This window comes from Dermochelys coriacea, chromosome 1, assembly GCF_009764565.3.
Source record: "Dermochelys coriacea isolate rDerCor1 chromosome 1, rDerCor1.pri.v4, whole genome shotgun sequence".
NCBI lineage: Eukaryota > Metazoa > Chordata > Testudines > Dermochelyidae > Dermochelys > Dermochelys coriacea.
The window spans coordinates 44,006,005-44,027,320 of NC_050068.2; the positions used below are offsets into that span (position 1 = coordinate 44,006,005).

The 21,316-nt window shown below is 44.8% G+C and overlaps 1 protein-coding gene across 7 annotated transcripts in view; it reads left to right on the forward strand.

The window, feature by feature from the left end:
- WASF3 (WASP family member 3) overlaps positions 1–21,316 on the forward strand; it is a 169,850-nt gene that overhangs the window by 58,522 nt on the left and 90,012 nt on the right. The window contains exon 2 of one of the 7 annotated variants that reach the window (XM_043504322.1): positions 4,162–4,389. The exons of the other annotated variants lie outside the window; for them this stretch is intronic. The gene's annotated coding sequence lies outside the window, so the exon portion shown is untranslated. The remainder of the gene's footprint in view (positions 1–4,161; positions 4,390–21,316) is intronic. 7 annotated transcript variants of the gene reach the window in all.

Genomic DNA, 21,316 nt, shown 5'->3' on the forward strand with positions numbered 1-21,316 from the left:
CCACCAAATGCATCCGATGAAGTGAGCTGTAGCTCACGAAAGCTTATGCTCTAATAAATTTGTTAGTCTCTAAGGTGCCACAAGTACTCCTTTTCTTTTTGAAAAAACTGTAGAATACAGTACACCCATCTTTTAGTAAAGTCTCAGACTGCTTCACAGAATAAATGTTATGCTAATCTAGAGTTAGTCTGATTCAGAAATATAGCACTGTAGACCTTCTCAGACCTCACTTCAGTATGGGATTTTTTTGTTCATTTCTTATATTCTGCAAAGAGCTGAATTTACTCTTCATGATCCTTCCTCATTTTGTCTTTGAGACTGGCAGATTTACAAAGGGTTACAGATCTTCCAAAGGGTTTCAGTTTCAGCTATACAGATATAAAAATAGAAAAAGAAAAGCCACAAGGAAGTGTAAGACAAATTGAAATATACAATAAAACAGTGGAAGTTTGAATGATTATCTGTTCCATATTGAATCAGCCTAGCATAGTAGTCTGATTCAAGTGTTATCTGATCTGAGACAGCAGTAAGTTATTTAGCTTTGTGGTAAATTATGCCGGTGTCCTGTTTATCCCCTACTCCCACTCCACTTAGATACCTTTATCCACACTGTTCTTTGTGTATCAGATGCTCTCAACTACCACGCTCTGCCAAGCTACTGTCCTTTCCTTTGAGTAACACAAGAAAATTCAGTTCCACCACCTGCCTACAAGAAGCTAATTATTATGAAATAGACATACATACATAAAAAGTGTTTAACTCCCTCCTCTGGGTTTCCCAACGAGTCATGTCTTTTCTTTCTTTTAGACTAAGCTTTTCAGGGCAAGTATGTTCATTTTTGGCATCTGGTATATTGCCAAGTACACATTTCAGACTTCTCAAATAGTAAAACATAATAATTAGACCATTTAATCCTTAAGAGACAGAGAAGCATGATTTTCACACAGTTTAAAAAAAAATCAGCAATCAATACACATTCACAGACACACACAGTTTCTTACTGATCTCTCGTTTGGTATCAGTGAATATAAAAGTTTATTAATCCTGAAAGCATTTGTACTGACCTGTCAAAATGTTTCTAAGCCTGGTAAATTTAGATTAAATCTATCCCTGAGAACACGTCAGTACAGAAGTACTGGGTACAGAACCATAGATAGTCGTGGTTGAAAGGGACCTCGAGAGGACATCTAGTCCAGCCCCCTGCAGAGGCAGGGCCAATTATACTAGATCATCCATGACAGGTGTGCACCTAACCTGCTCTTAAAAACCCCAGTACTTGACTATCCTTATAGTTAGAAAAGATTTATTATCAAAAACTATCTAAATCTCACTTGCTGCCGATTAAGCCGGCTACTTCTTGCCCTACCTTCAGGATACGTGAAGAAAAATTGATCACAATCCTCTTTGTAACAGCCCTAAACATATTTAAAGACTTATACGGTCCCGCCTCAGTCTTTTTTTGTCATGGTGGTTGGTTGTTTTTTAACCTTTCCTAATGCGTAAGGTTTTCTAAACCTTTTTATAATTTTTGTTGCTGTCTTCTGGACACTCTCTCCAATTTGTCCATATCTTTAAGTGTGACTCCCAAAACTGGGCCCAGTACTCCAGCTGAGACCTCACCAATGCTGAGAAGCAAAGGATAATTACATTGCTTGTCTTACATACAACACTCCTATTAATACACCCCAGAATGTTATTTGCCTTTTTTGCAACTACATCACACTGGTGACTCAGTCAATTTGTGATCTGCTGTAACCCCCCAAGATCCCTTTCTGCAGTACGACTGTCTAGTCAGTTATTCCCTATTTTATATTTGTGCATTTTGTTTTTCCTTCCTGAAGACAGTTCTTTGCACTGGTCTTTACTGAATTTCATAATGTTGATTTCAGAGCAAAATTCTCCATTTTATCTAGGTCATGATGATGCTTGCAGCCCTCCAAGCTCAGTGTCGTCCACAAATTTCATAAGCATACTCTCCACTCCATTACCCAAGTCATTAATGAAAATATTGACTAGTACGGGATCCAGGACAGACCCGATGGGATCCCTTTCACACATCCTCTCAGCTGGACAGTAAAGCATTGCTAACTATCAAGTACAGTTTTTTCAACCAGCTGGGCAATCAACTGTGAAGGAGCAGAGAAACTTCTGCCTGGTACAACAGGAGTTAAACAAAACTTGTGAGTTCAGCTAACCCCATCCCGCTATAACTGCAGCCATCATCCGTCGTCAGCGGGGTTTGAATCTTTTTCTGTACCTCACCAGACCTCTGCCATTTGACCCGATGGAGTAACTGATAGCAGTAATAGGTTGTCATCTTTTATGTATCATTACTAGAGGGGGTTGGGACACTTTGCCAGAGTGATTCATAGCTGTTTGCTGATGGCAAAAGAATGGTGAGGCTCAAATCTTAGGTTCCATTTCAGACTTTGGAGGAAAGTGTGCTCTTGTGTAGGGGTTTGGTACATGAGCTTGTTGGAAGTGGTACTCTGTAACAGACTGGTCTGTTCCCTTTATGGGGTAGCCAACCTCTGTTCGAGAACATGGCCCCTTCATCTGGTATTCCAGGAAGCAGTAGACTAGCTTGGAAATAGTGCCAGGTGTTAATCAGGTAGCTGCTGCTTTTACCTGATAAAACTCAGTTGCTAGGTGACATCCTGAAGTAGGGAGTTGCAGACAGTTAAGAACGTAAGAATTTCCATACGGGGTCAGACCAAAGGTCCATCTAGCCCAGTATCCTGTCTTCTGACAGTGGCCAATGCCAGGTGCCCCAGAGGGAATGAACAGAAAAGATAATCCTCAAGCAGTCCATCCTCTGTGGCCAATTCCCAGCTTCTGGCAAACAAAGGCTAGGGATACCATCCCTGGAGAGGACAATTCTAGGGGAACATCAAGTCAAGAGAGAGGCTCCTTGTGATGGTAACCAGAACAGAGACTGGTGGGCTGGGGAAACCTGCCTGCATCCCAAGTGTCCAAGGACCGAGGGAAGCTTTGTGGAACGGGGTTGGAAGCAAGATACTGATGGAAGGCCGTGGAATCCCTTAACCAAGAGGAAGGAGTTGTGGGTCTAGGGATCAGGGTAGGAGGACACCTGTCAGAAAGACTCTCCAGAGTGGCTGGGGTGTGCAATAGGATGTGCAAGCTCCTTGTCTGAGGGGGAACCTGGAGTCTCAAACCTTGGAACAAGGTGAATTTGAGATGAAAGTGCCTGGTGCCCAAGTAAATTCCCCACTTCCAACCAAGACTCACTCACTTCTCTACCTTCCCCTCTAAGCCCTGCCACATTCCAGCCAGAACCTCATCCCTAGTCTAACCTCATTAGAGCTGAGTGGGAAATGGTTTTTCCATCTTTCAAACCTTTGTCATTTCAAAAATTTCCGGTTTTGCATGAGGACAAAGTTTTGGGATCTTTTGAAGTTTTTCATGAATAAAAAGGACATTCACCCATTTCAGAAGAGCCAGTTGCCTGGTGGCTAGGGCACTCAGCTGGGATGTGGGAGCCCCAGGTTCAATCCTTGGTTTCTCACATCCCACGGAGTGTCCTGGCCACCAGGGTATTCTGGGATGGGTAGGACTGTCTCCCTGGCTTTGACCAGAAGTTCCATTCTGGATATGAGAAACACTTAGCGACAAAAGATTAGTTGAAACTGGAACATCCTTCCAAAAATTTTCAGTTTTGACAAACTGGCATTTTCTGAACAAAACTGTTTTGTTAATTTCCCATCCAGCTCTAAACCTTGTGTCCTCTAACCCTCCCGCCAAACTCCCTTCTCTTCTAATTTCTATCAGTCAAATAAAAAAATTATTTTACTATGAGTCCATAAATACTTAGCCTATTAAGACTTAAAATGTACACAAAAGGGAGAAATTTGCATATGATACTTAAAACATCAGCTTATAATGAAGTTGGTACATGAACCAATAACATTTGGGAACCGCTGCACTAGTGGGCACAGAGTCTTTTGCCCATTCCCCTGAACTATGACCCTGTCGAAATGAAAGTTCTTAATGTAACTGGAACTATAGTGCAGCTATCGCAACACCGTAATAAATAGCACTGGTGCCTGGACTACTTTCCTCTTCTCTCTACCACCTTCATCTTAATGGAGCAGTGGCCCTTGGGTTGTTCCGCTTTTGGACTTGTTTCTCTTTCCTTTATAGGCATGAGCTGGCACCACCTCCCATCCTGGTGAGAGAGCAGTAGTATCTGGGCTACTCTGTTCCCCTTCCTGAAAAGTATAGAATGGTGCCTGAACTCTCAGGTTTTGACCTCCTCAATCAGAAGAAGGAGCTAGCAGCTCCAATTGTACTGCTGCTGGGCTCCAGTCAGCTTGCTAGTCCGCTCCAAATTCCTTCTTTCCATTTGTCTACTCACAAGGCTTGTTCAAGGTACTGCCCAAAACTAAGAATATTTTGGTATAAAATTAATTTAGTGATTATAGCTAAATCAAAAATGAAATTGTACAGTTAACTTGTTTTTAAAAATCAGGTATGTATTATCAGAGTGCATACCAGGGAAATGCTCATTCGTAAGAGCCTGGAAGTGCTCTCTGTGACCTTTTTTCAATAATTGCATGTAAATGAAAAGGTGAGATTTGAATATGTTTTGAAAATATAGTCACCTCTCTATGCTGCCTCTGAACATTTGCTCATTCTGCTAAGACCCTGATGTCAGCACAGTATTTGTAACTGTCCCTGATGAGTATAGGGAGTAGCTGTGTTAGTCTATAGCCACAAAAACAACAAGAAGTCCGGTGGCACCTTAAAGACTAACAGATTTATTTGAGCATAAGCTTTTGTGGGTAAAAACCTCATTTCTTCAGATGCGTGGAGTGAAAGTTACAGATGCAGATATATGTCCGCATCTGTAACTTTCACTCCATGTATCTGAAGAAGTGAGGTTTTTACCCATGAAAGCTTATGCTCAAATAAATCTGTTAGTCTTTAAGGTGCCACCGGACTCCTTCTTGTATTCCTGATGATGTCCATTTCCTCACCTGACAAGCTAAAGGTTATTCTTTAACTTGTGCTTTGATGTTGTGTCATTTAAACTAATATGTTCTCTCTTTAGGTTTTATCACACATTTGTTAATGCCAGAATGGAATCTAAATAGTTAGAAGTTTAAAAGGAAACTGATCAAATTTTGGCAGCTATAAGATTCAGTTTAAGTACACAAACCTGGTTTGTTTCACTCACTCTTTACTTGATTCATGTTTAATGTACAGTTCATTAATACCAATGAAGTATTTACATCATCTTCCTAGCACACACAAGGGTCTGCTGCTGGATGTGTATAAAACTTGTAAAAAGGCTTAGCATTTGGAAGATGAATATACAGATGAGTTGTACTTCTCAATAGTGGAATATTGCAAGGAAAAGGAAACTTCTTTGTTTCTACAAATGTTGTGGGAAAACTTTAGGTAACCTTTCCATTTTTGTAGAACATAAAGATATGGGGGGAGAAGAGTGTGTCACATTTTTAACTACGAACAAAACCCAAGACAAAACCAGTGGGCTTTTTTGGGTTGAGGAAAAGCAAACCATTCTTGCAGTGAAGTCCCAGTCTACAGAACTGATGCTTGTTGTAGACAGCCTAATAAATTCACATTGCTTGGGGCAGAATTGAATTTCTCTCTGTGAGGCATTTTCTGTTCACTTTGGGGCTAACATTTGAATCAGATTGTCTGTCCGCTTCCAGGGTGGTGAGAAATATTTCGGGATGGAACACACACAATACCTTGTCTGATTAAATATGATTCAATTTCATTCACTCAAGTTTTCAAGTGTGCTAACACTGACATAGGAATTAAAACTGTATCCCTTATGGTCAGCAAATTCTAGAAAGGTGATGTTTCGGCCTTTGTTGGAGATTGTGAATGAATCATTGTGCCAAACTCAGTTTTCTAGCATCTCTCATATGGTCAGTAGTTACATCCTTATTTAAGAAAACATCTTGATGACGAGAATCTTGTCAACTATTGACTTGTTTTGGGGGGTGAAGTTATTAAGGAAATTGCATCAAAGCATCTGTGATAAAGACAGGAGCAACCCACCTTCCGACAAGGTGACTAAAGTGCAGGTGTTGTGGATGATTCTTCTAGATTGATCAGCAGCATCCGATGAAGTGAGCTGTAGCTCACGAAAGCTTATGCTCAAATAAATTTGTTAGTCTCTAAGGTGCCACAAGTACTCCTTTTCTTTCAGCTTTCCATAGTTTACTATTAAATGTTTTTGATACCATGCCACTTGGGTATGGTACATTTCACAGAAGAGCAGCTCTGTGTAAGCTCGAACTCACCTTCCTTGTCTCTCTTGCATCCATTTTTATGGTAGTTTTGAGTATGGGAGTGGTACTTTATTGCTCTTGGAGTCACAAGTGGCAGTGATGATGAAATGCATCGCCATATATGTTTACACAGATAATGGCACTCATTTCTTGCCAGTGTGGACTCTTGCCATAGTCATTTTGCCACTGTTGCTTCCCTACTGAATTAATGTGACTTGTTGTAAATGGGGATCCTTTGGAAGATAATTTAAAAGCTTCAGTAGTACTGAATCTGGACAGCCTTCCTGCTTAGGCCTTATCTGTCTGTCTGCCGTTTGAGCAACGATTAAACTGTATCAGTTTCTAAATTGATATAATGAACTTTGTGTGGACCAGCTGTTAGAAGTTTGAACTGTAAGGCACATATATTACTTGGTCTCCACACTGCTCTGGCTTTCTTTGCATTTTTTCCAGGTGTAATTTAAACCATTGACTGAGTTATAAAACTCATTGTAACTTACTTAAAAGCAAAAAGTACATTCAGAAGGGTGGACCAATTGTTTGATTTTGTTTTCAGTGGTTTTCATGGGCGTAGAAGAGAGTGACAGTGCATGCATCTGATGAAGTGAGCTGTAGCTCACGAATGCTTATGCTCAAATAAATTTGTTAGTCTCTTAGGTGCCACAAGTACTCCTTTTGTTTTTGCGGATACAGACTAACAAGTCTACTACTCTGAAAAATATCTCAAGGGTTGATTTTTCACATGTCATGAAAGGATTGTGTTCAGAAGATTTTTACAGTATATGGAAACTTCCAGTGAGGTCAGAGTGAACTCTCTAACTTTGAACTTGTGGGCAAAAAAAGCAGAGTCCTTACTATATAATCCCATCTTGTTGCTGAGTTCTCTAATACAGTAATAGTTGTTTCAATAATGTTGGCAGTTTTTACTCAATGAAGAGCAAATCCCATTGTGTTTCTCCATTAATTTCCTTTGGTAGACTGAATGAAACCTACTTGTGTAGGTTTGGTATAGAACAAGTACTTCGAAAAACAAAACGAGAAACCACAAACAAGTAAGTATTCTCTTGTTTGAGCCATAAGAGATGGCTACCCTTTAATATCTGGTAAAAGATCATAGAATATCAGGGTTGGAAGGGACCTCAGGAGGTCATCTAGTCCAAGCCCCTGCCCCAACTAAATCATCCCAGCCAGGGCTTTGTCAAGCCTGACCTTAAAAACCACAAAGGAAGGAGATTCTACCACCTCCCTAGGTAACGCATTCCAGTGTTTCACCACCCTCCTAGTGAAAAAGTTTTTCCTAATATCCTTTCTAAACCTTCCCCACTGCAACTTGACACCATTACTCCTTGTTCTGTCATCTGGTACCACTGAGAACCGTCTAGATCCATCCTCTTTGGAACCCCCTGCAGGCAGTTGAAGGCTGCTATCAAATCCCCCCCCCATTCTTCTCTTCTCCAGACTAAATAATCCCAGTTCCCTCAACCTCTCCCCATAAGTCATGTGTTCCAGGCCCCTAATCATTGTTGTTGCCCTCTTCTGGACACTTTCCAATTTTTCCACATCCTTCTTGTAGTGTGGGGCCCAAAACTGGACACAGTACTCCAGATGAGGCCTCACCAATGTCGAATAGAGGGGAACGATCACGTCCCTTGATCTGCTGGCAGTGCCCCTACTTATACAGCCCAAACTGCCATTGGCCTTCTTGGCAACAACGGCACACTGTTGACTCGTATCCAGCTTCTCATCCAGTGTGACCCCTAGGTCCTTTTCTGCAGAACTGCTGCCTAGCCATTCGGTCCCTAGTCTGTAGCGGTACATGGGATTCTTCTGTCCTAAGTGCAGGACTCTGCACTTGTCCTTGTTGAACCTCATGAGATTTCTTTTGGCCCAATCCTCTAATTTGTCTAGATCCCTCTGTATCTATCCCTACCCTCGAGCGTATCTACCTCTCTTCCCAGTTTAGTGTCATCTGCAAACTTGCTGAGGGTGCAATCCATATCATCCTCCAGATCATTAAGGAAGATATTGAACAAAACCGGCCCGAGGACTGACCCTTGGGGCACTCCACTTGATACCGGTGGCCAACTATACATGGAGCCGTTGAGCCCGACAATCTAGCCAGCTTTCTATCCACCTTATAGTCCATTCATCCAGCCCATACTTCTTTAACTGGCTGGCAAGAATACTGTGGGAGACCGTGTCAAAAGCTTTGCTAAAGTCAAGGAACAATACGTCCACTGATTTTCCTCTCATCCACAGAGCCAGTTACCTTGTCATAGAAGGCAATTAGATTAGTCAGGCATGACTTGCCCTTGGTGAATCCATGCTGACTGTTCCTGATCACTTTCCTCTCCTCCAAGTGCTTCAGAATTGATTCCTTGAGGACCTGCTCCATGATTTTTCCAGGGACTGAGGTGAGGCTGACTGACCTGTAGTTCCCAGGATCCTACTTCTTCCCTATTTTTAAAGATGGGCACTACATTAGCCTTTTTCCAGTCGTCCGGGACTTCCCGTGATTGTCATGAGTTTTCAAAGATAACGGCCAATGGCTCTGCAATCACATCCACCAACTCCTTTAGCACTCTTGGATGCAGTGCATCCGGCCCCATGGACTTGTGCTCATCGAGCTTTTCTAAATAGTCCCGAACCACTTCTTTCTCCACAGAGGGCTGGTCACCTCCTCCCCATGCTGTGCTGTCCAGTGCAGCAGTCTGGGAGCTGACCTTATTCGTGAAGACAGAGGCAAAAAAAGCATTGAGTACATTAGCTTTTTCCACATCCTCTGTCACTAGCTTGCCTCCCTCATTCAGTAAGGGGCCCACACTTCCTTGACTGACTTCTTGTTGCTAACATACCTGAAGAAACCCTTCTTGTTACTCTTAACATCACTTGCTAGCTGCAACTCCAGGTGTGATTTGGCCTTCCTGATTTCACTCCTGCATGCTCGAGCAATATTTTTATACTCTTCCCTGGTCATTTGTCCAATCTTCCACTTCTTGTAAGCTTCTTTTTTGTGTTTAAGATCAACAAGGATTTCACTGTTAAGCCAAGCTGGTCGCCTGCCATATTTGCTATTCTTTCTACACATTTTGATGATTTGTCCCTGTAACTTCAATGAGACTTCTTTAAAATACAGCCAGCTTTCCTAGACTCCTTTGCCCCTCATATTATTCTCCCAGGGGATCCTGCCCATCGGTTCCCTGAGGGAATCACAGTCTGCTTTTCTGAAGTCTAGGGTCTGTATTCTGCTGCTCTCCTTTCTTCCCTTTGTCAGGATCCTGAACTCAACCATCTCATGGTCACTGCCTCCCAGGTTCCCATCCACTTTTGCTTCCCGTACTAATTCTTCCCAGTTTGTGAGCAGCAGGTCAAGAAGAGCTCTGCCCCTAGTTGGTTCCTCCAGCACTTGCACCAGGAAATTGTCCCCTACATTTTCCAAAAACTTCCTGGATTGTCTGTGCACCACTGTATTGTTCTCCCAGCAGATATCAGGGTGATTGAAGTCTCCCATGAGAACCAGGGCCTGCGATCTAGTAAGTTCCGTGAGTTGCCGGAAGAAAGCCTCGTCCACCTCATCCCCATGATCTGGTGGTCTATAGCAGACTCCCACCACGACATCACCCTTGTTGCTCACACTTCTAAACTTAATCCAGAGACTCTCTCAGGTTTTTCTGTAGTTTCATACTTGAGTTCTGAGCAGCATACTGCTCCCTTACATACAATGCAACTCCCCCACCTTTTCTGCCCTGCCTGTCCTTCCTGAACAGTTTATATCCATCCATGACAGTACTCCAGTCATGTGAGTTATCCCACCAAGTCTCTGTTCCAATCACATCATAATTCCTTGACTGTGCCAGGACTTCCAGTTCTCCCTGCTTGTTTCCCAGGCTTCTTGCATTTGTGTATAGGCACTTGAGGTATCTTGCTGATCATCCCTCTTTCTCAGTATGAGGCAGGAGCCCTCCCCTCTTGTGCGCTCCTGCTCGTGCTTTCTCCTGGTATTCCACTTCCCTCAGGGCTTTGGTTTTCTTCCCCCAGTGAACCTAGTTTAAAGCCCTCCTCACTAGGTTAGCCAGCCTCTTGCGAAGATGCTCTTCCCTCTCTTCATTAGGTGGAGCTCGTCTTTGCCTAGCACTCCTCCTTCTTGGAACACCATCCCATGGTCAAAGAATCCAAAGCCTTCTCTCCAACATCACCTGCGTAGCCATTCGTTGACTTCCACGATTTTACTGTCTCTACCCAGGCCTTTTCCTTCCACATGGAGGATGGACGAGAAGACCACTTGCACCTCAAACTCCTTTATCTTTCTTCAGAGCCACGTAGTCTACAGTGATCCGCTCAAGGTCATACTTGGCAGTATCATTGGTACCCACGTGAAGAAGCAGGAAGGGGTAGCGATCCGAGGGCTTGATGAGTCTCGGCAGTCTCTCGGTCATATCGTGAATCCTAGCTCCTGGCAAGCGGCAGACTTCTCGGTTTTCCCGGTCGGGGTGGCAACTAGATGACTCAGTCCCCCTGAGGGGACAGAGTCCCCGACCACCACCACCGGCCTCCTTCTCTTGGGAGTGGTGGTCGTGGAACCCCCAACCCTAGGACAGTGCATCTCATGCCTTTCAATCGGCCGAGTCTCCTTCTGTTCCCTTCCCTCAGATGTATCATGTAATCCACTCTCCGCATTAGTACCTGTGGAGAGAACATGAAAACAGTTACTTACCTGTATCTGCGTTGCTGGTACATGGATGTTCCCCTTTCTTCTTCTGGAGGTCACATGCTGCCAAATTTCTTCACCATCCTCCTGTCTCCGTAGTGCAGCCTGCTCTGAATCTTCAGAACGTTGTGTCCGTAGAAGCATATCCTGACGTCTTTCCAGGAAATCTTCAGTTTTCTCTTATGCAACGCAGGATTGACACCTGTTGCTCCAGACCTTGACCTTCTCTTCCAATATGGAGACCAGCTTGCACTTTGTGCAGACAAAGTCCTCCCTGTAAGAAGAAAGACAAACATGGTACATGAAGAAAGACAAACATGGCACATCCAGTGCAGGTCACAACAGCTGAACGCTCCCCATCCCTATTACCTTCCTTCTACGAGCGTCCTCAGGAGTTGTAGTAATTACTCAGAGAAGCCAGCAAGATGTAAGCCTCAGTGGGCTCTTCCCAGGCAAACTCCCTCTGTTAGCCTCTCTGCTGTTCGCTGCTCAGCTGGTTCGCAGCTGACTGGCTTTTTATAACAGTCAGACCCACTCAACGCTCACCTGGAACAAAGCACTCCCAATTCACACTTTTCAAACCACCAATCAAGCACACATCAGTTGGGTTCAAATGGTCCTTTTGCTGGTGTAGGAAAATATAGAAGCTTTTTAGAAAGAAAGGCTTGTATAGTAAGGGGTCCTTCTAGAAGGAGGAGCTAAAATAAGGCTGTTAAATCTGAAGTATATGCTATTAGATTGGTTTATTACATTTCAAAACCTATAATAATCAGCCATTGGTTAAATGTCTAATCTTGCTGCCTGAAGTCTGATGCTCATGTTTTACATCTTTTCCTGCATTAGTTTTTAATTTCTGCCAAAAGTAATATAGGCTGAAATATTAAGACTTTAAGTGAGGGAACATTTTGTCTTTTTATTGCCTTTTTAACTGCAAGAATCATGTGATGATCTTGATTTTATTTATAGAAAAAACGTGGGGGCCACTTACTTTAAATTTCTTTCTACATTTGATGTGATTACTTCCGTAAACCAAAAATATCAGTATTTGGATTGTTTTGGTATGTCTACATTAAAGTAGTATCACTACAGTATTTAACAGCATTTGAGTCAAAATATTGAGGAGTGTTAGGGGGCTTATTTCTTCACCCACTTACTTTCCTGGTCCTTCTCGCATGAACAGAGAGCAACAATACCCGAAGTCCAAAGGTGCAAACAATTCGATGTTTGTTTGGGGTGAACTTCCAGCAAGCATGATTCCAGTTTCCTTCCTTAGTGTCCCCCTTCCCAGCTCTGACACCACTGAGCCGTACCTGTGTCCCTGTTTCCATTTCTCCCCCTTAGCAAAACATGATTCCAATTTCCCCACCCTCATTCCCTGTTCCCATTTTCCCCCCCACTTACTTCCTGATTGACTGCAGACTATATAGTAAAACATGAGTTCTACTTAGCTATACCTTAACCTATCATTTTCCTGAAATTTAACTAACCAATCCTAACATATTGTAACATGATTATTTAACCAATTATATCCCACCACCTTAATTAGTTTACACCCAGCAAAATTAATTATACAGCAGACAGAAACAATCACAGAACCAGATAGAGACTATGCAAATAAACAATAGCAAAGTGGGAACTATAATGACAAAACAATACAGAAGTGAGGATTTCACAACTACAACTATTGATAAGTGAGTTCTTGCCAGACAGGATGCTATCAAACTAAGTTTCCTTTTACATCTTCTAGGCACTTCCCTTTCTCTGGAGGTAATGGGCATTATCAGGACAGAATTGTATTACTAACAGCCCAATAGCACCTTCTTTCAATGTGACTAGTTTGGAATGTGAGGATGTGACCGTTCACTTCCCAGTTTATGGCTTCCTCTGTTGCTTAGCCAGAGGCCTTAGCCTAAGAACAGGATCTCCCTCATACTGTCGCAGTAAGGCCTGGTCTACAGTATGAGTTTGTCGGATTTAGCAGCGTTAAATCCGAATTAATCCTGCACCCGTCCACACAACGAAACCATTTTTTTTTTGACATAAAGGGCTCTTAAAACCAATTTCTGTACTCCTCCCCAACGAGGGGATTAGTGCTGGAATTGACATCGCCTTTTCAAATTAGGGTTAGTAGGGACGCAATTTGACGGTATTGGCCTCCAAGAGCTATCCCACAGTGCACCATTGTGACCGCTCTGGACAGTACTCTGGACACTTGCCAGGTGTACAGGAAAAGCCCTGGGAACTTTTGAATCTCATTTCCTGTTTGGCCAGGCGAGCTCATCAGCACAGGTAACCATGCAGTCTCAGAATCAAAAAAGAGCTCCAGCATGGACCGAATGGGAGGTACTGGATCTGATCACTGTATGGGGAGAGGAATCCGTGCTATCAGAACTATGCTCCAAAAGACGAAATGCCAAAACATTTCAAAAAATCTCAGAGACTATGAGGGACAGAGGCTACATCAGGGACGCAACACAGTGCCGCATGAAACTTAAGGAGCTCAGACAAGCGTACCAGAAAACCAAAGAATCAAACGGACGCTCCGGGACAGAACCCCAGACATGCTGCTTCTATGCTGAGCTGCATGGAATTCTAGAGGGGGCCGTCACCACTACCTCACCCCGTCCGTGGACTCGGGTGATGGGGTACTCTCCACCATGGCTGAGGATTTTTCAGATGGGGAAGATGAGGAGGAGGAGGACAAGGACGAGCTTGGGGAGAGCACACAGCACACCGTTCTCCCTGACAGCCAGGATCTTTTTATCACCCTGACTGAAATACTCTCCCAACCCAACGAAGCCGGAGAAGGGACCTCTGGTGAGCGTACCTTTTTAAATATAATGTTATAAAAGCAAGCGTTTTTTAATGATTAAGTAGCCCTGAGGACTTGGGATGCATTCGTGGCCAATACTGCTACTGGAAAAGTCTCTGTTAACATGTCTGGGGATGGAGTGGAAATCCTCCAGGGTCATCTCCATGAAGCTCTCCTGGAGGTACTCTAAAAGCCTTTGCAGAAGGTTTCTGGGGAGAGTAGCCTTATTCTGTCCTCCATGGTAGGACACTTTACCATGCCATGCTAGTAGGAAGTAATCTGGTATCATTGCATGACAAAGCCTGGCAGCGTATGGTTCTGGTGTTTGCTGGCTTTCAAGCAACATCCATTCTTTCTCTCTCTGTATTATCCTCAGGAGAGTAATATTGTTCATGGTCACCTGGTTGAAATAGAGGAATTTAATTAAGGGGACATTCAGAGGTGCCCGTTCCTACTGGGCTGTTTGCCTGTGGCTGAAAAGAATCCTCCCTGCAATTGGCCGCAGGGCGGGCTTTGGTGCTGAGCTGTTCGTGTTTAGCTAGCAGGGATCTTCCTTGATACCAGCCACGCGGTCGGAGGAGGGGAAAAGCGATCATCCCAGAGAATTGAATGGGGGGAGGGGGTTAGTTGGGTTTCTGCTGCTGCACGTTAACAGGAAAACCGCAGCACTAAATGGCCAACTCAGTGGGCTTTGCTTGGTTTGGGAAAGGAGGGGGCTGCTGTTATGAAGGTTGAGGAGGCCGAAAGACTATGGCTTACCATGGCCGCCTGCAAGCCAAATTCTGTTGCCCGGCCCTGCGTGTGTGGTCTCTAACACCAAAGCCGCAGGCACTCAATATAAGATGCAAAATGTGACCTTGTACCAAAATCACATGTGCTATGTAATGTGAATAGTGTTGTTCATCGTGAAAGAGTATACCATTGTTCTGTCAAATGTATTCTTTAAATACTTCACTCCCTTTTTTTCCTCCAGCAGCTGCAAATGTTTCAAGCCTCTTTCCTCCGTCCCAAAGGCTATCTCAGATAAAGCGGCGAAAAAAACGCACGCATGATATGTTCTTTGAGCTCATGCAGTCATCCGGCACTGACAGAGCTGTGTGGAGGGACACAATAGCAGAGTACAGGACTGTGGCCGATAAACGTGAGGGGGGGTGGTGGCAGGAAGATCAGAGGAAGCATGAGGCAATGCTGAGGCTACTGCGGGATCAAACGGACATGCTCCGGTGTGAACGGCAGCAGGATCACAGACTGCTGCTGCAGCCCCTGCTTTACCGTCCTCCCCAAGTTCCATAGCCTCCTCACCGAGACGCCCAAGAATGCGGGGTGCGGGGGAGTCTCCGGGCACCCAACCACTCCACCCCAGTGGACAGCCCAAGCAACAGAAGGCTGGCATTCAACAAGTTTTAAAGTGGTCTTTTCCTTCCCTCCTCTCCTCCTCCCACACCCCCCCCCCCCGAGCTACCTTGTGAGTTATCTCCCTATTTTTATAATCAATTAATAAAGAATACGTGTTTTTTAAATGATAGTGACTTTATTTCCTTTGCAAGCAAGCTGTGATCGAAGTGGGGAGGGCGGGTGGCTTACAGGGAATTTAAATGCAACCAAGGGGGCGGGTTTTCATCAAGGAGAAACAAACAGAAGTGTCACACTGTACCCTGGCCAGTCATGAAACTGGTTTTCAAAGCTTCTCTGATGTGCAGCGCTTCCTGCTGTGCTCTTCTAACCGTCCTGATGTCTGGCTGCGCGTATTCAGTGGCCATGCGATTTGCATCAACCTCCCACCGCGCCATAAACGTCTTCCCCCTTACTCTCACATAGATTGTGGAGCACACAGCAAGCAGCAATAACAATGGGAATATTGGTTTTACTGAGGTCTGAGTGAGTCAGTAAACTGCACCAGCAACCCTTTAAACTTCCAAATGCACGCTCTACCACCATTCTGCACTTGCTCCGCCTATAGTTGAACAGCTCCTTACTACTGTCTAGGGTGCCTGTGTATGGCTTCACGAGCCAGGGGATTAAGGGCTAGGCTAGGTCCCCAAGGGTAACTATAGGTATTTCAACATCCCCAACAGTTTTCTGGTCTGGGAAGTAAATCCCTTTCTGCAGCCGTTTAAACAGACCAGAGTTCCTGAAGACACGAGCGTCATGAACCTTTCCCGGCCATCCCATGTTGATGTTAGTGAAATGTCCCTTGTGATCCACCACTGCTTGCAGCACCATTGAAAAGTACTCCTTGCGGTTTATGTACTGGCTGCCCTGGTGGTCCGTCCCAAGATAGGGATATGCGTTCCATCTGTCGCCCCACCACAGTTAGGGAATCCCATTGCAGCAAAGCCATCTAGTATGTCCTGCACATTTCCCAGAGTCACTACCTTTGATAGCAGCAGCTCAATGATTGCGTTGGCTACTTGCATCACAGCAACCCCCACAGTAGATTTGCCCACTCCAAATTGATTCCTGACTGACGGGTAGCTGTCTGGCGTTGCAAGCTTCCGCAGGGCTATTGGCACTTGCTTGTGAACTGTGAGGGTTGCTCTCTTCTTGGTATTCTTGCGCTTCAGGGCAGGGAAAAGGAAGTCACAAAGTTCCATGAAAGTGCCTTTATGCATGTGAAAGTTTCGCAGCCACTGGGAATCATCCCAGACCTGCAACACTATGCGGTCCCACCATTCTGTGCTTGTTTCCCGGGCTTAGAATTGGTGTTCCATGGCATGAGCCTGCCCCATTAACACCATGATCTCCAAATTGCGGGGGAACACGATTTTAGAGAAGTGTGTTTGTCCTCATCACCGCACTTCCGTCGCCGGCTCACCTGGTTTTTCAGGTGCTGGTTCTGCATACACTGCACGATAATGCGCGAGGTGTTTACAATGGTCATAACTACTGCGGTCAGCTGAACGGGCTCCATGCTTGCTGTGCTATAACGTCTGCTCCTGCTCGGGCAATCCAGGGAAAAGGGCGCAAAATGATTGTTTGCCATTGCTCTGATGGAGGGAGGGTTGACCAACAACGTGGCTTACAGGGAATTAAAATCAACAAAGGGGGTGGCTTTGCGAGAAACAGAATGGCCCCCTCAAGGATAGAGCTCAAAACCTCAAGGATAGAACTCAAAACTGGATTTAGCAGGCTGTTGATTTCACAGAGAGAGGGAGGAGAAAATGAATATGTCAAGGTTCGTTCCCCACTCTGAATTCTAGGGTATAGATGTGGGGATGTGCATGAAAGACCCCCTAAGCTTATTTTTACCAGCTTAGGTTAAAAACTTCTTCAAGGTAAAAACTTTGCCTTGTCCTTGAACCCTGTGCTGCCACCACCAAGGGTGTTAAACAAAGAACAGGGAAAGAGCCCACTTGGAGACATCTTCCCCCCAAAATATCCCCCCAAGCCCTACACCCCCTGTCCTGTGGAAGGCTTGATAAAAATCCTCACCAATTTGCACAGGTGAACACCGACCCAAACCCTTGGATCTTAAGAACAATGAAAAAGCAATCAGGTTCTTAAAAGAAGATTTTTAATTAAAGAAAAATAAAAGAATCACCTCTGTAAAAATCAGGATGGTAAATACCTTACAGGGTAATCAGATTCAAAACATAGAGAATCCCTCTAGGCAAAACCTTAATTTACAAAAAGACACAAAAACAGGAATATACATTCTCTCCAGCACAGCTTATTTTACCAGCCATTAAACAAAAGAAAATCTAACGTATTTTCTAGCTAGATTACTTACTAAGTTTACAGGAGTTGTAAGGCTGCGTTCCTGATCTGTGCCTGGCAAAAGCATCAGACAGACAGACAGCCCCTTTGTTCCCCCACCCCCATCCCCAACTTTGAAAGTATCTTGTCTCCTCATTGGTCATTTTGGTCAGGTGCCAGTGAGGTTAAATTAGCTTCTTAACCCTTTACAGGTGAAAGGGTTTTGCCTTTGGCCAGGAGGGATTTTATAGTTTTCTATACAGAAAGATGGTTACCCTTCCCTTTATTTTTATGACAGAATACAAAACAAATCTGGTCTATTTCTTGTTGTGATCCACTTCATCTATCTTTATACATCTTGCTGGCAGCAGACTGTGCAGTGTGACCGCTAGCCATCGTCATCTCCTGGGTGCTGATTAAAAGACAGTGCACTAGGACTGCCGGTAGGACTGAATCGCCATGAGACTAAACTTAAAAGGGAAATGACCTGGCTGAGTCACTCCTATGTTTGCCCAGGCGCCCCTGACCTCATCGAGGTCTGTTAAAAGAGCACCCTGGACTACATCGATGACAGCTACCAGTCATACTGCACTGTCTGCTGCCAAAAGGCAATAAGCTGCTGCTCTGTAGCAGTGCAGTACCGCGTCTGCCAGCACCCAGGAGACATACGGTGACGGTTAGCTGAGCGGGCTCCATGCTTGCCGTGGTATGGCGTCTGCACGGGTAACCCAGGAAAAAAGGTGCGAAACTGATGTCTGCCATTGCTTTGAGGGAGGGAGGGAGGGAGGGCGGGAAGGGGGGGCCTGATGATATGTGCCCAGAACCACCTGCGACAGTGTTTTAGCCCCATCAGGCATTGGGATTTCTGCCCAGAATTCAAATGGGCAGCGGAGACTGTGGGAACTGTGGGATAGCTACCCACAGTGAAATGCTCCGGAAGTCGACAGTTGCCTCGGTACTGTGGACACACTCCGCCGACTACATGCACTTAGAGCATTTGTGAGTGGACACACACAATCGACTGTATAAAAACGCTTTCTACAAAACAGACTTCTATACATTCGACCTAATTTCATAGTGTAGAGAAGGCCCTTACACCAGTAGACAGTGATTTTGATTCTTTCTTTTATAACTCTATAACTACCTAAGTGATAAGAATACACCTAAATTCTTAGAGTATAGGCCTTTACAGATAGGCCTGAATATCTATATCCTGACAAGGAGTGCAGTGTAAAAGATGTGATTTTTTTTTTCTCTTTTTGAAAGTAAAACCTTTCTGATATGCTGTACAGACTAGAAAATACAGGTGCATCGTATATTTACCATATGTTCTTTTACTCAATGCATCTTCCAATCAGGAGATAACTACTGCTGCTGGTCTGGCTCCTATCTGTCTGTGACATGGGGCAGCTCAACAGATTTTTTTTTTTTTTTAATTCCCAATTTGCACATGCTGTTGCACCTCCTGTCTTTCTACCGTTAAAGATTTTCTCCTTTTCATTGTTTACAATTCCCTTCTCTATAGAGGCCCCTTTGTCTTCAGAGGAAGAATTTGAGATATTTCTCCAACAGGGTTCTGTGCTGCCAAACCAAAGCTGTGTACCTCTTTATGCTCTGAAAAGAATGTTATTGAATCAGTATCATCAGTATCTGTTTCACGGCAGCTTCTGACATAGCAAAATAAAAGTAGGAGGTGCCCAAGTTTAACTAGAAGGCTCTGTGGTACGCTCTTTGTGTGAAACCTGGCCTCTCTCGCCCCAGTCTGGCATTGTGCCTTTTCTCTCACTCTCACCACAAAACGTCAATTCATTGTCTGGGTGATTTGTTTTTTAAATCAAAGGTCCTAATTTCACTGGAGACTTCTAAACAGATTCCACAGGGTGTAGATTCTACAGACATGGTGACAAGTAATCCTTATATGTATATTAACCCTGTGGCTTTTAGTTATCTGAATCATCTTTTCTCTTCAGTACATTACCACAATGGGTCGTCCATGTAGTCTGATTTCTAAGTCACCCCACGGAGGAACCTGCTGTCACTTTCTCAAATAATTCAAATGTCTCAATTACCTGTTAAACCCCCAAAGCAAAACACTAAATCTGACCTTAAAAGAGAAGTTTCAGTAAAGCTTGTGTCATGTTGAGAAAAGAAGCATTAGTAAAATACTCCTGGGGGAATTCTGTGCCACTGTGCATGCGCTGACCTTGTCCCCCACAGATTTCTTTGATTCCATGCAGAAAAACGACTTTTTGATGGGGGAAGGGAAGCCACAAAAGTGGTAATATGACCCTTTCCAGCAGTATGTTTCGGGTTCCAGGGGAACCGGCCGAGAGGTAAATCACTGTGGGGCAAGTGGTGGAACTGGGAAAGACCCGGCTGGTGCCTCATACCCTGCACCAGGCTCAGCTGCTAGTCCTGGCTGGGCTGGGGAGGATGGGACTTCCTGTTCCCTGGCATGACTTCTGGGGCTGTCAGACCCACGCCCAGATTTTCCCCCAGCTGTAGGAAGCCATGCAAACTGCCCTCCCGCGTTTCCTGCACCCATCGCTTCTCAGTTGCAGGGGGAGGGATCACTGTACAGTCAGCTGCTCCCCCATCCACCCAACCCCTGTGCATTCAGACCCCCCAGACGCTCCTGCTAAGCCTTACCCCCTACACCCAGAAGCCCCACTGAGTTCCCCACACCCAGACCCCCCTGCCAAGTTTTATCCACCCTATACCCAGACCACCTGCCCCTGCTGAGCTCCAACCACCTTCACCTGGACCCCTACAGAGTCCTATTACCATTGCATCCAGATCCCCACCCCGTACCTGGATCCCTCACTGAACCAGCCATACCTAGATTGCCCCACACAGAGCTCTCTCAACCCACACCTGGATCCCCCCACACTAAGCCCCTTCGTAATTGGATCCTGCCTTGCTGAGCCTGCCTGCCCACACCTGATGCACCTGGCATGGAGGGGCAGGGCCCTGGGTGTTTCTGGTGCAGGCCTGGTCTTTGCACTGTGTCAGGGTTGGGTGCAATTTCACTGCTGAGTCTGTGTCCCAGATGCAAGCTGCAGAGTGATCTCCCACCTCTGTGCAGCCAGTGGCCTGTGCTCCCCAATGCTATGCTGGAGCCTCCACATTCATTTGACAAATAAAAATTTGCAGAATTTTTCATTTTTTGGTGCAGAGTACCCTAAGGAGTAGTAGAAGAGGGACAGGGTATGTGAGTAGACAGGCGAAGGTCATGATCACTGTGGCAGCTGTAAGAAAAAAGGTGAAGGTGAGGCCACAGTGATCAGTGGATAGGAACGAAAAGGGAGATAAGAGCAGAAGAAACCATGCAGTCCAGGACAGGGGCTGGTAATAACAATGACGGTGGAAGGAGGGGGAAGCATCAGCAACTGCCCTGTCAATGATGGCTGATGGAGTAAGAGCCTCCAAAGCTTTTAGACCTTGGATAGAGTGGATGCAAGGCTGCTTCCACCTACTGCTTAGTACTTCTCCTTCTAGGCAGCACTAGTGAAGCTCCCAGCCAATCCCAGCTCCTAACAGGGAGTTAGGATTGGCCAGTCTTTTGTTAGTGAGTACTGCTGGCTGTGGGCTGATCTGACGGAACAATTGGTCCTCAAGCCACTAACCCTTCCATGAGATTGTAGTAATACGGTTAAAGCTAGACTAAGAATCTATTCCTCCTTCAGGTGTTAGGGCAATAGTTCTCAACCAGGGGTATGAATACCCCGGGGAGTATGCAGAGGTCTTCCAGGAGGTACATCAATTCATCTATGTATTTGCCTAGTTTTACAATAGGCTACATAAAAAGCCCTA